A 14,532-nucleotide genomic window follows, 5' to 3' on the forward strand; every position below is an offset into this window, starting at 1 on the left:
CAGAAGCCATGCCCCAGACTGGCCTTCTCTCTTACAGTGGTAGGGCAGTTTATTGTGACGCTTAAATGCCAGCTTTTCCTTTCTTTTAAGGGGCCATGTCCCTCTGCATTTGGAGGGAGGGTTGTCTCCCACCCCATCCCACCCCTTCCTGGTTTCCCGGGCTTGTCTTCCTCTATGTTCTGTTTTCTTCCAGAAGCTTTGGGTTCTGTGTGGACCACAACTAAGTGAGTCACCCCCAGCAGTCCATGCCTTTCCTGTGTATGTGCAGGGAAGGCAGCCATGGGGCCGTTCTCTTCACATGCTTGCTCAAGAGAGAGTGTTTAACTTCACGAGCTGCTAAAGGATGCTCCAGTGCACATGGAGAGGGTTTGCCTGAGCAGCTGAGGCCAAGCTTCTGGTGCTCACAAAAAAAAACTGCAGGCAGTGGTGTGAGTGACAGGGCACACACGATGTGCCCTTGACCTTCTGCCTGTTTTCCACTTAGACAGTCTCCTTTTAAAAAAAAATAGATATTTACTTTATTTACATTCAAATGTTGTCCCCATTCCTGATTTCCCCTCCTAAAACGCCCTATCCTCTCCCCACTCCCCCTGCTCACCTACCCACCCACTCCCATTTCCTGGCTCTGGCATTCCCCTACACTGGGGCATTGAGTCTTCACAGGACCAAGGGCCTCTCCTCCCATTGATGACCGACTAGGCCATCCTTTGCTACATATCCAGCTGGAGTCATGAGTCCCACCATGTGTACTCTTTGGTTGGTGATTTAGTCCCTGGGAGCTCTGAGGGGTCTAGTTAGTTCATATTATTGTTCCTCCTATGGGGCTGCTAACCCCTTCAGCTCCTTGGGTCCTTTCTCTAGGTCCTTCATTGGGGACCCTGCGCTCAGTCCAATGGTAGGCTGTGACCATCCACCTCTGTATTTGTCAGGCAATGGTGGAGCCTCCCCGGAGACAGCTATATCAGGCTCCTGTCAGCAAGCACTTGTTGGCATCCACAAAGTGTCTGGATTTGGTGATTGTATATGGGATGGATCCCCAGGTGGGGCAGTGTCTGGATGGTCATTCTGTCCATCTCTGTTCCACACTTTGTCTCTGTAAGTCATGGAAGCATGGGTGTTTTGTTCCCCCTTCTAAGTATGATTGAAGTATCCACACTTTGATCTTCCTTCTTGCATTTCATGTGGTTTGTGAATTGTATCTTGGGTATTCCAAGCTTCTGGGCTAATATCTACTTATCAGTGAGTGCATACCATGTGTGTTCTTTTGTGACAGCAGATGCTGGCGAGGTTGTGGAGAAAGAGGAACACTCCTCCATTGCTGGTGGGATTGCAAGCTGGTACAACCACTCTGGAAATCAGTTCAGTGGTTCCTCCGAAAACTGGACATATTTACTACCGGAAGATCCAGCAATACCACTCCTGGGCATATACCCAGAAGATGTTTCAACATGTAATAAGGACACATGCTACACTATACTCATCACAGCCTTATTTATAGTAGCCAGGAGCTGGAAAGAACCCAGGTGTCTCTCAACAGAGGAATGGATACAGAAAATGTGGTACATTTACACAATGGAGTACTTCTCAGCGATTGCAAACAATGAATTTATGAAATTCTTAGGCAAATGGATGGAACTAGAAAATATCATTCTGAGTGAGGTAACCCAATCACAAAAGGACAGTCTCCTTAATACACATTCTCTTTAGAACGCTATGATTGGACCGTGTCACCCACTAACCGTGTGTCTGTCCTTAAGGTGTTTCCCTGGGCTGGATCCTCAGAAACCATGTCCAGGGTGGGGGCTGAGGGGCTGGTTCAGTGGCTGAGATCATTTGCTAGACCTGAGTTCAAATTCCCAGTAGCCATGTAAAAGACCTGGGTGTGGCCACATGTACATGTCACTCTGGTGCTATGAGGCCGAGACAGGTCTAAACCAGGAGCTTGCTGGCCAACCAGCCTAGCCCAAAATAGTGAGCGCCCTGTTTTAAGGGGGTAAGGTGAAGAGTAATAAAGCAGGGCATCTGACATCCTCTGCTGGCCTCCATGGGTACATCCCTCCCCTCCCCCTCCCTTCCTCCACCCCTCCATCGCTCCATCCCTCCATCCATCCATCCATCCATCCACCCCTCCATCCCTCCATCCATCCATCCATCCACCCATCCATCCCCCTTCCCCTCACAGGCATGGTGTGGTGTTACTGGGGAAGTAGAAACAGACAAAACCTTTGGGCTTGCTGGCCAGATAGTCTAGCCTAATTAAAAAATAGAGATCCTATACATACATACATACATACATACATACATACATACATACCATATATGACTACTGAGAAATGATAGCTGAGGTTGTCCCCAGACTTCTATATGCATACATATACATGCTAAATGTGAACAGTTATCTGCATATGTGAACACACACACACACAGCAAAAGGTCAATGGTCAGTTTCAGGTGTTTCCCTCAACTGCTTCTCCACTTTATTTTCTGAGACAGGGTGTCTCAGAGAAATTGAAGCTCCCTGGTTCAGCTAAACTGGCTGACCAGCAAGCACCTAGAGTCTGCTGCCACTAACTCTTGCCTCCTAGCAATGGGGTTACAGGCATGCACCACCATGCCTGGCTTTGTATGTGGGTGTTGGGGCTTGAATGTGGGTCCTCACCCATTGAGCTATTTCCCCAGCCCTGTCTTCCTTAATAATAGCACTGCTCAGAAACTCTCTGGAAACATGAAAACTATTGAAGTTCTCAGAAGATGGGGCCTGCTATTTCTAAGTTTCTGTCTCCATGTGGTGAAGGTGCAGATATCTGGTTTTGTTTGCCTGTGTGCAGGGAAATTTGTCCAGTTATAGTGGCAGCAAACAGGATGGTGTCTGACTCAGGCTGTGGTGACAGCTCATCTTGCTTGTCACGTTGACACACCTGGGAAGAGGGGTGTCTCAATTGAGACATTACCTCCATCAGATTGGCCTGTGGGAACTGTTGGTTGATATTTGTTTGCGAACACCCAGCCCACTCTGGGTGGTACCATTCCCTAGGTAGCTGGTCTTGGGTTGTATAAGAAAACAAGCTGAGCACAAGCCAGAGGGAGCAAGTCAGTAAGTAAGCAGCATTCCACCATGGTTTCTGTTCACTCCATGTTTCTGCTTCCCTGACTCTCCTCAGCGATGGACTGTGATGTGAAAGTCTAAGTCAAATAAACCCTGTCCTCCTCAAGTAACGTTTGGTCACGATGCTTATGGGTTCCTATAACAGCAGCTACAGGATATCTGTAGTGCATTTGATACTAATCCATGGCGAGCGTCTAACCACACAGGCAGAGCCTTATATTTAATACGAAGTGAGTAAGTACAGTTACCACCGTGTAGTGCCTGATACACAGTGGACACTCCACAAACACGGGATGCTGAGGCACGAACGTGCAGTTACCACTGAGACCACCAGGTGGCGACACATCGAAGGTCACTCTAGAGCACTGCTCAGGCCTGGACTTTTCAAAAGGGAAGGTGAAAGAGTACTTGAACCTGGAGATGGAAGAGGGAGCAAAGGTGTCATTTTTTTTTCTTGGTTTCATTTTGGCCCTTTATTTTATAAGGTAGATGGATCATAAACATTCAAAGTAATTGGGAAAACTTGAGAGCAGCAAAGCCTCTTGCTTGACCTCTGTGTGCTCACTGACTCCTGGGAAGTTAGACTTGGCCTGAGGACTAAAATATTTTGTCTGTAAAGATAGTAGGTGGTTACTATCTTGCTCTCTTACTTACTTGGTTGCTATGCAAACAAGTCCCTGCCAAGAATATTTACATTTCCATATAGTTCTCCATACCTTCCCACCAAGTGGATGACAGGGAAACAGACTTGGAGGAGACATAGATGTCAGGGTTGGGGGGGTTTGTCGATTAATCTTGGCTTCATGACCCTGGGCAGAACCTCATGGCAGCATGGGTGTGTGAAGGAGGCTCTCTGCCTCACAGGAGATAAGAGACAGAGAGAGCCAAGTGAGCACGAGGTCCTGAGTTTGAATCAGCGCACTCAGGAGACAGCTGGGCGTGCTGCACGGAACTGTAGCCCCGCCACTGTGGGAGATGGATGGAGTGTAATGAAATCGTGAGCCTCTGGCTCAGTGACAGACTCTTTGGAGCAGTGATGCAGAAAGTGGGAGATAAGACACCTAGTGCCTTCCTTTAAGATCTGCACAAGAGCACATGCCTGCACTTACACTTATGCATATACCATACACACACAGAGAGAGAGAGAGAGAGAGAGAGAGAGAGAGGAATGATACAAAGAATGGGAAAAGCCAGGCCTTATAATCTCATCACTGGGGATGGATAAACAGATGGGTTAGGAGTGGGGCGGGGGTGGAGCTCACCAGCTATCATACTCGCTGAGCTTTGAGCTTTGGGCCAATGAGAGACCCTATCTCCAAAGAAAGTGGTGAGTGGCACATGGGAACTTCACCAAGCTCGTCCTTTGGCACACTCTCACACAGGAAATCCTAGCTCCTTATCTTCGCCAGAACCCCCAGCTTTTCCCCTCACTTTTAGTCCCCTGTGCCTCTGTGACCCTTCACTTCAGAGCCACCACTGATGCCCCACATATGAGGGGGCAAAAGAACCTCTCCCAGTGGTCACAGTCCCGCAGGCTCTGATCTTGGCTCTCAGGACAACAGTTTGCTATAAATTAGAAACAACAACAAAACAACAAGCAAATAAAACCCACTTTTTACCTGGTCTCAGGTCCTACTGACATCATAGCTGGGTGTCATTAATATGTCCCCAGACCACACTTTCTTTGAGGCCTCCCTAGCCATACTCAGTCGCCTCAGTTAGACCCAGACCCGGGTCACAGCTTTAGCTATCAGTTCCCTGTTTCCCACTCCACTCCTCCCACTCGGGATGGGCAGCCTGGAGACTACCCCACACCCATCCCATGGACAAATGGCTTTCACATTTTCCAGCTGCCTCCAGCGATGACCGTGTTCTGCCCTGTCCTAGTGCCCAGGGCTCTGAGAGACGGCTCCTGCTCCTGCTTTTCTTTCCACATTCTGTGGCCTGCAGAGAATCAACCTCTGGGGCCTTTGCCGATGACCTCATGGGGAATTGCTGCCTGCAGACTTCCTGTTTTTATATTCTTTTCTCCTCTGCTTATTTTTCCTACTTTGCTGGGTTTTGTGCATTTCTAGCTCGCCTCCCTTAACCCAGCTTGCAAAAGCTCAACTTTATTTTCTGTGATTATTTTAAATACATATTTAGATAAGGAAAGGAATGCTCCCCACTTCCTCCCCCCATTTGAGGAATTGCATTGAGTGTGTCTTCCCCTCCTCCCCTGCCCCTCCTCATTCCCCATGGTTTATTCCCACACTACAGTCTTCAGCTTCCACAGCTTAGAAGAGACAAACTCCAAGACCTGCGTCTGCCAGTGCCAGGTACACGCCAGGGTGCTCTCTCTGATGGAGGTCCCTCTGCTGGACGCCACAGGAGACAGAGAGGTCTCCAGCTTCCCACAGCTGATCTCCTGAGCTAAAATACAATACAGAGTTCCTACTTCAAAGCCACAGGGGCTCTCCATTTCTTCAAGACTGAGTCCAAATTCCTTAGTGTATGTGGAAGATGTTCCATGGCTGGCCCAGTGTAACACCACCACTGGTCTAGGATGGTCCATCAGCTTCTGCCCACGTCTCCAGCTCTTGTTCTTTCCATATGGTTCTCAGCCGTCACCTCTGTGTCCCCTACACACTAAGAATAAATATATTTATATTGACTCTAGTGGCTTAGAGCCATCTTACTGTTCTGTTTTCCTACTCTTTGGTTGGGTTGGCTGTGTTTATAGGCACTTACTTGGGTCCATTTCTCCCATCCCAGACCTAACCAGGACCAGTTTGGCTTTGCTTCAGGGATCAGAAGAGAATGGGTACATTTAGGGTGCTATGTAGATGTGTGCTTATTTTGGAAGCAAGTGGCTTTCTCTTTGATTCTCTCTCTCTCTCTCTCTCTCTCTCTCTCTCTCTCTCTCTCTGTGTGTGTGTGTGTGTGTGTGTATCTGTAAGAAAGAGACAGACAGACAGAGACAGAGATTTTGCTCATTGTTGTCTTTGGATATGGTTGTCCAAGGCCCTGGGGGAAGGCATGAACTGAAAAGGTTGGCTGCTCACATGCTGATCTCCCAAAGCAGAGAGCACGGATCATTTAACAAGAAGCCAGAATCTGGAGCAGGTGGGGGGAAAGAAATACCATCTTCGGGGCCTTACCTTGTTAAAGATTCAGATTCCTGGGCCGGAGCTCCACTCCTTATAAATTCAAGTCTCAGGAATAGGCTCCAGGAATCTGCATGTTCATGAAGCACTGAGCTTCGATTGCCCCAGTGTGGTCCCTGACCCAGGGGCTCCAGGAGCAGGAGGCCTCCAGGCCCCAAGTGTACACTTTCAGCGGCTGCTGTGCAGCTCTTGCCAGTGTATCCATCCCTTGGCGTGTTTCTGACACAGGCAGCATCGTTCCCTTGTAGAGAGCCTTTCCCTTCTCCCAGACTGTGCTTTCACGTGCTTGCTCCCTGGTACCTGTCTTAGTCTTGCAGCCGCTCCTCCTTCCCACGAGCTGTATCTGGCTCTATTTCATCCACAGCCCTTTTGCTCTTGGGATTTTTCCCAGATCCTGTCCTTGACTCTGTCCTTGACATTCTGTCCCCAGCCCATGTTTTCTGCCCCCTACATAGCCAAGCTGCTGGTGTCCAAACCGATATTTCCAGTGCAGTTGCTCTCCTTGGCCTCCTGCCTAGGCACACACTGCCTTCCCGAGCTCTCCCCAGCATGAGGCCAGGCGTCTCGTGTTGCACATCTGTTTTGTGTATCTTCTCCCTTCACTTCCTGTGTCTGAAAAAGGAGGCACCCACTTGGCACTGAACTGGACACCCAAGAGTCACCCCACGCTTGCCCCTTACTAGCTGCCTCACCTAGAACAACCTACTTAACTCTCTTTGACTCCATTTCTTCATCTGAAATGCAGTCACAGTGGCATCCACCTCACTAGGTTGTGAGGAATAATGAGGTTCTGTCCATAAGGTACCTAGAATGATGCCTGGCATTCTGAAAGTGGATGATAAATGCGGGGTTTTGATAGTCACGACTCCAACACTAATAAATACTCAGTTGCTAATAATTGTGAACACTATTGTGCTCTCTTCCTCCTCTATTGTCCACCGACAAGGTAGCCACCAAATCTATTTTCTATCTTCAACATTCCTTCTTCTCTGTAACCAGCCTCTCCTTCCCTCTCACCTCTGTCCCACCGGTCCTCATTTCTTCCCTCAAAGAGTCCAGGTTCTGCTCTCTCACCTGAATTCCTGAATCCATTATCATCTCTGAGAATCTCTGAATGCACCAAACTATCTCTCCTCCCCTCTCTCCTCTGCTCTGCCAATCCATATATCTGCCCTCAACTCGTCCAGCTTGATCTCTCACCTGGATTCCTGAATCCTTTATCACCTCTGAGACTCTCTGAAAGCATCGACTGAGTGCAAATCAGACTGACTGACTAAGTACATGACACAGGATGAGTAACTTTTGGATGGATGGATGGATGGATGGATGGATGGATGGATGGATGGATGTATTACCAGTGGTCACTGAACAGGGTGTTTCCAGGTTCTTAGCATCTTATTCTGAGAACTGAAGAAAATCTCTGGGATGGTCACTGTTCATTGTCAGCTTAACAGAATCTAGAATTATCCTGGAAAAGAATCTCAATGAAGGATTGTCTAGGCCAGTTGTTCTCAACCTTCCTAACACTGCAACATCACAGTGTGGTGACCCCCAACCATACTTACTTTAACTGATACTTCATGATCATAATTTAATTTTGCTACTGTTACGAATTGCAAGGTAAATATCTGACATACAGGATATCTGATATCTGACCCCTGTGACAGGGTTGTTTGACCTCCAAAGGGGTCACCACCCTAGAGGTTGAGAACCCACTTAGCTTGAGGGCACATCTCTGGGGGGTGTTATGTTGATTATGTTAATTGAGGTAAAAAGATCTGCCCACTGTGGGTGGCAGCATTCCCTAGGCAGAGGATTCTGAACTGTGTGAGAGTGGCATTTAGCTGAGCACTAGTATCCATGCATTAATTCCTTTCTCTCTGCTCTTGACTGAGGAGCAAATATGACTAGCTGTTTTAAGTTTCTGTCACCCTGCTTCTCCACCAATGATGAACTGCAACCTAGAATTATGAGCCAAATAATCCCCTTTTTCCCCCTTTACTTGCTTTTGTCAGGGAATTTTATTACAGAAACATGAGATGACTAAGGTTCACACAAATAGCATAGAAGCAAGGGGTTTTGTTCAAGGGCAAGGTGAAAGCATGTACTATATACAACCCAAGGAGGCAGAGTGCTTCCAGCAAGGGTGTTCAAGAGCCTCTATTTACATCTCTGGCTCCATTTTATGGATCCAGGAGGATAAAGAGTTGGTTCCTAGGGATAAGATATGGTTGGTTTTCTGTTTTGATTGATACAATTGAGTTATGTAAGTCTTTGCTCATTGTGCATGTCATTTCCCATAATGTGTCTTATTTTACTCATTTGTAGGTATAAGGTATAAGGTGGTTTGTAGGGGTTTTCCTTTAATTTTTAACAAAGAAAGGACACAGGTTACTTTACTGTACATGTGCCCCAAACCAGCCCAAGTTTGGATAGGTGCACTTCCCTAGTTTCAGGATGTGTCTGATTACAGAAAGGGGGTGCTAGAAAGTTACTAAGGGTTGCTAGGGTGAGGTGAGCTGTTGCTTCATTTATCAAGGAACGTTTGTCCGTAGCCCAAAGCAGGTGAGAGCCCATGCTTTTGTAAATTAATCTTGCAAATGACCTGCATCTGGTGATTCAAATCAAACACATTGTATCAATCCCCAAAGGGTAGAACACCTTAGGAATCAGGAAGGAGATGGATGGGTAATCAGGGACTTGGGATAATGAAACTCTGATTATGGGGGATCCCCACAGTGTTTCTGAACAGAAAAATGGCCACATGTCTGGCAAAGCACCTGTGTGGCTAGTTTTAGGTCAACTTGACAGAAGTTAGAGTTATCTGAAAGGAAGGAACCCCAATTGAGAGAATTCCTCTATAAGGTTCAGCTCTCGGGCATTTCTTAATTACTGGGTGATATGGGAGAGCTCAAACCATTATGGATGTGTCATCCTTGGACCGGTGGTCAAGCTGAGCAAGCCAGTAAGCAGCATTCCTTCATGGCCTCTGCATCAGCTCCTGCCTCCAGGTTACTGCCATGCTTGAGTTCCTGTCCTGGCTTCCTTTGATGATAAACTGTGTGATGTGGAATAGCAAGCCAAATAAATCCTTTCCTCCCTATCTTAGTTAGGGTTTTACTGCTGTGAACAGACACCATGACTGAGGCAACTCTTAGAAGGAGAACATTTAATTAGGGTAGGCTTATAGGCTCAGAGGTTCAGTCCATTGTCATCAAGGCAGGAGCATGGCAGCATCCAGGTAGACATGGTGCAGGAGTTGCTGAGAGTTCTAAGTCTTCATCCAAAAAAGCTAGAAGACTATCTCCCAAAAGTTTGTCCAAAAGTTACTCATGTGGTTAGGAGGAGGGTCTGATTGCCCACTCCCACAATGACACAATGACACTTCCTCCAGCAATGCCACACCTACTCCAAGAAGGCCACACCTCTTAATAGTGCCACTCCCTGGGCCAAGTATATTCAAACCACTGCACTCCCCAACTTTCATGGGTCATGATGTTCCATCACAGCAGCAGTAACCCCAACTAAGACAGCCTGTCTCCCAGAAGGTGTGGAGGCTACAGAGACAGCAGAAGAGACAAGGTCCTCATATGGTCAGAATGGCTGAGTTATGCTCAGAGGAGAGAAGTTCCACAATGTAGCCAGAGACTCCCAACTGCTGAAAAGGACACTGCAGAGGAACAGAGATGTTCCACGTGGATTTTCTGAGCAGATGGAACATTCCCTTGAACTCTGTTTCCTTCTCATTCCACTCTCTTTGAGAGATCTGCCATTTTTGATGAGTCATTTACTCTGAGGAACAGATAAGAACTGCTTCAGGATAGCCCTCTCTTTGATTTTGCCGTTAGTTTTTTGTTTGTTTGTTTGTTTTGAGAAGTGTGCTTCCTGGGAGTTTGCTCCTAATAGTTCAAGGTATACAAACATGATGATTCTCCTGATCTAGAAGGTTGAGGACCAGATCTTTCACCATAGATAACAACTCATGTAGTCTTTAGGCATCCTGAAGAACTAAGCAGAATAATAAATTGGGGGAGGAGTCTCTTCAATACATAGCTGTGTTCCCCAGTGACATAAACAATGTCTGGTTGAATCTTCTCATAGAGATCTGCCTTCACCTTCATTGCTCCTAGGAAGTGTGGCCTCACTCACTGGGAACGCTAATTACCAACTAGTCCTCTTCCATTTAACAATTTTGCTTTCCTTATTAATTGGCTTCTGTCTAGTTGATAACATGGAACAAAGATGAGAAAGATTTGGCATGCACACTGCCACTACTTCAGGTCATCCTTTAATGAATCATAGCTTTCTTTTCCATTACTTGGCCTATTAGCTCTTCTCAAGAAAGCCCTCCAAGGGGCTGGAGAGGTTGCTCAGTGGTTAATAACATTTACTGCTTTTACCAGAAAACCCAAGTTTAGATACCGGCTCCCATGCTCACAACCACCTGTAACTCCAGCTCCTGGAGATCCAATGACATCTTCTGGTTTCTATAAGTACTGAGTATGTGTACACATGCACGCATGCACACATGCAAGCACACACGCACATACATATGATCTCATGTTTTTTACAGGAGTGGTGTCTCAATGATCTATTATTATATAACATACCAAGTGTCTGTGGCTTAAAACTATAATTGGGGTTGTTCATGTTTGTTTGTTTGCTTTTCGGTCAAAATTTATTTCCGTAGCAGTAATGGTTTGTATATGCTTGGACGAGGGAGTGGCTCTATTAGAAGGAGTGGCCTTGTTGGAGTAGGTGTGTCACTGTGGGCATCGGCTTTCCAACCCTTATCCTAGCTGCCTGGAAGCCAGTATTCTGCTAGCAGCCTTCAGTTGAAGATGTAGAATTCTCAGCTCCTCCTGCACCATGTCTGTCTAGATACTGCCATGCTCCCACTATGATAATGAGAGACTGAACCTCTGAACCTGTAAGCCAGCCCCAATTAAATGTTGTCCTTTGTAAGACTTGCCTTGGTCATGGTATCTGTTCACAGCAGTAAAACCCTAACTAAGACAGTAGTCCAGGCTAGCCTTCAACTCAGTCTTCCCACCTTTGCCACCACTAAGTGTTCCAGGCCTGCTAGTTTGTTTGTAATTCTAAGGGCAGCCTATTGCTGGGCTAGGAGATTCTTTTGCAGATGTTACCTGGCCTCAAGCATCAGACATCTTTATGGCGACTAGAGGATGTCAAATGGTCTCTCACATGACTGGTCTTTAGAGCTGTCTGTTGACTATCTGGTGTCTATAAGTTCCTTAGACTTTGTCACATGGAATATCCCAGTGGATAAATATTTTTCTATCTCCTGCTCACCCTCCCCATGTTTACAAAGGTCTCATTGGCCAAAGCAAATCATGTGGCAAAGTCCAGCATTTATATATAAAGGATAGCACAAGAACAGGCACTGAGGAAGGCATGGCTCATTGGAAGCCATGGTGTAACAGTATATCCCACTCAGGATGTTATTTATCATATCAGAAACTCCCTGAGTATTTAGTATGAGCCAGGATCAGCTTGGTGGTGAGCACAAGAAAACCAATTCATTGGGAAGACCTCTGGAGACTGAAAAGGCTCTGATGTGCTGGGAAGGCAGGAGAAAGACTCCCCAAACACATAGAAACCCTGTAAAATGATCCTAGTGTGTCTGTGTCCTTGTCTATGTGTTTGCTAGACAAAGGCTATGGAGTTAGATCGTTTATCCTGGCCCTCACTCAGGTTGCTTCATGGTGTTAAGTCCTTCCAGGTTTTTCCTCAGACTCTAAGACACTCAAAACAATCAGAGAAGTGTAGGCTCCACAAAGAGCTACTTGAGTTTTTTTCCCTTCTTCTGGAAGCCTGGCCAAGCCTGAAATGGAGGCCCATGCCTGCTGACTCTGATATTTCCTCCCTCCCCACATTCCTGCCACCCACAGCTGCTTCAATCCGGAGTGAAAGTTCAGAGGTCAAATACTTACCACCCAAAGCCTCTCTAGAGTGATGACAGAGATGCACAGCCATGACTCCTACTAATGCTGACGACCCCTGCTAATGCTGCTCTTGGGCCTTCTTGTGAAGTCTACTCATGTCCTTATCAGATCACCCTGCTAGCCTTTTGTAGCTGGACAGGATGCAACAGACAAGGAAGCTGAGGCTCGGAGTGGGGACTTACTTCCTCAGTGAGTGACAAGGTTGGAAGTAGAGCTCTGGCTTTCTGATTCCAGGGCGTGGCTCACCACGAATAGGAGGAATGCATGCTACCCAGGGCTAGAAGGGCTGCCTCCAAGCTCTCCCTGAGTTTTCTTCTTCCCACCTTGTAGTTCCACTGACAGCCACCTTTAACCTTGCTTTCCTGAGTATCCACATGCATGAGGAGACACCAAACACCTCAAGGAGAAGATTCTCAGCCCATTCTCCACAGGCTCTTTGCAGGGTCAGCTTCTATCCTGTGCATGATCCAGCCAGGTTCTCTGAGCTGGAAGAGAGAGGGTCAGTATCACTCAGAGAAAATGTGATATAGCAGAGAAGTCCAAAGCACCATCAAGGGTCGGTTTGGATGGAGTGAGCCATTAAACCAGGAAAGACTGCTGTCTGTGGAAGTCCAGGCCATCTTGCCTTTGTGCTGGTAGTGGGAGGCAACAGGTCTGTTAGCTTGTTTGTTTATTTTATATGAGTATTTATTTGTGTGAGTATATATATTTGTGTGTGTGCATGTATGTGTGCATGTGTGCATGCGTGTGCCAGCAAACGTGCAAAGGGCAGAGGTCAGCACCAAGTATCTTCCTCAGTCTCTTTCTCCATTACTTTTAAAAATGGTATCCTGTCACGTCCCAGTGTCCCATTGTCCCAGTGACCCTTCGGTCTCCGCCCCACAGTACGTTAGTGTGTGTCTTTATGTTTCCCATTTTAACAGCGGTGAAGACAAAGCTTGACTGGACGTCTCTTTAGAGAAATAACATCGGGTCAGTTGCTGGGAATCTGCTTATAAGATTCTGCAATGCTAAACACTGTGACAAATCACAAACAACTTCTCAGAACCACACCAGGAGAATCATATAGAATGAGAGAGGGAGCAACAGAGAAGCCAGAGAAAGATGATGGTGGCTCTTCTTTAAGATTTAAAAGCTAGGACCAGAGAGGGAAAGCTACTTTCTCAAAACCTCACAGCTTATGCTGGAAGAACTGCAAGCCTGTGTCCTCACACCGAGGCCAGCGTTTTTCAGTTACATTATATTCCTTCTTGTTTCTTTTATACGACAACGCATTTCCCCACCAACCTGCTTCCTGCGCCAGCAACTCTTTGGCCAATCTGGGAACTCTCTTCTTGAGAAAGGTTATTAGCTTGTAGATTTAGAGACTAGGTGTCTCAATTTGATTTTTTTTACAGATTAATTTTATTTTTAATTACATGTATTATATATGTCTCTGTGTGTGCACATGTGTGTACAAGGGCCCACAAGGCCAGAAGATGGTGTCAGATCCCCTGGGGCAGATGTTATAAGCTTTCATGATCCATAAAACAGGCAATTAAACTCTGGTCCTCTGCAAGAGCAGTGGGTGCTCTTAACTGCTGGGCCACCTCTCCACACCCCAGATGTCTCAACTTAAATTGAGCTACTAAGGTGGTGTTAGAGGAATGCCCAATTGCTTTCTAATAAGTATGATAACTTGTGCTTCCTTCTAAGGCTGTGTTGGAAACCCCGACTCTCCACCCAAATACCCTGAAAACAGGGACGTTAGGAGAAAGGTGATCCTGTGAAACAGTGGATCTGGAAAGTCCCATGAACTTAGGACCGTTTAGACCCCAGTGCACCTGAAGCCAGGAGGTACAAGAAGGTCTGGATGCATGTAAAGTGAGCACTGGCCAGCGGAAGGTTCAGCACACATTCCGAGAGTGTCTCAGATCCAAGAGTGTCTCATCCAGCAGATGAGTGATTCCCTTCAAGAGCTTTCAATCGGAAGCTCCACACTTCCAAAAAGCTGAGTCATCACCTTGGCTCCCTGCCCCACCTCCCTCCTTGGTGGTGTTTCTGGCTGTCACCGGGAGGTCCAGAGGCTCCTTTCTTACCATGGATGGTGCAGACACCACTGTACTTGTGTGGAGTCCACTCTCCGGGTCATCTCTCACCTCCTCGGCCTCCACCTTTCAATGCTTCTGTCCTTCCTTAAGCTGGTCTTTGGATTGAGATTTCCTAAAAGGAGATGAAAGAGCTTCAGCCGTTCTGAGCCTGGATTGATCAGTTGAGGCTAGCTGGCCAGTGGACACCAGGCACTGTGTCTGTCTGTCTCCACTTCGACAATGAT

Source organism: Mus caroli, chromosome 9 (assembly GCF_900094665.2).
Source record: "Mus caroli chromosome 9, CAROLI_EIJ_v1.1, whole genome shotgun sequence".
Classification (NCBI taxonomy): domain Eukaryota; kingdom Metazoa; phylum Chordata; class Mammalia; order Rodentia; family Muridae; genus Mus; species Mus caroli.